Source organism: Musa acuminata, chromosome BXJ3-11 (assembly GCF_036884655.1).
Source record: "Musa acuminata AAA Group cultivar baxijiao chromosome BXJ3-11, Cavendish_Baxijiao_AAA, whole genome shotgun sequence".
NCBI classification, from domain to species: Eukaryota; Viridiplantae; Streptophyta; class Magnoliopsida; order Zingiberales; family Musaceae; genus Musa; species Musa acuminata.
The window spans coordinates 26,926,893-26,927,493 of NC_088359.1; positions in this window are offsets into that span (position 1 = coordinate 26,926,893).

Below are 601 nucleotides of genomic sequence, written 5' to 3' on the forward strand. Positions count from 1 at the left end.
TTGTTTGAAGAAGATGGCTGCGGTGCCATTTAAACGAAGGCCTGCTTCGTGCCACGACTTTGACAACGATTTCGGCCGCGGCATCCCTCGACTGCCGGTTGTGACCAAATCCGTGACTTGTTATTTGAACGTCGGAACCCAGTTGTAACTTAACCCGTGACGACGGACTTGATGTGCTCTCTGACCACACTGTTTAGGAAATGGCATAAAAAATATATATAACAATTATTTAATTTACCTTAATTATACTGTTCTGTTTTATTTTGATTCAATTGTCTCATATAAGTTTAATCCACCTTTTACATTATTTTCATCATGCTTTCGTTTTTAACAATGATTTGTATAGGAATATGTTGAATTATGAACTCTTTACAGAATGTTATTTTTAGATACAGTAAACACTGTATCTATGAACAAAAATATTATATAGACCAAGGTCTACCATATCGAAGCGGATCATCCGGTATTGTTACAGTGCTACAGTATTATACTATAGCACTACTACAATATGAAAAAATAAAAAATTATTCGATACATCAGGGTGTACCGCTCGGTATGCCCTGATGTACCACCCAATACACCGGTACCATACCGTACTAAG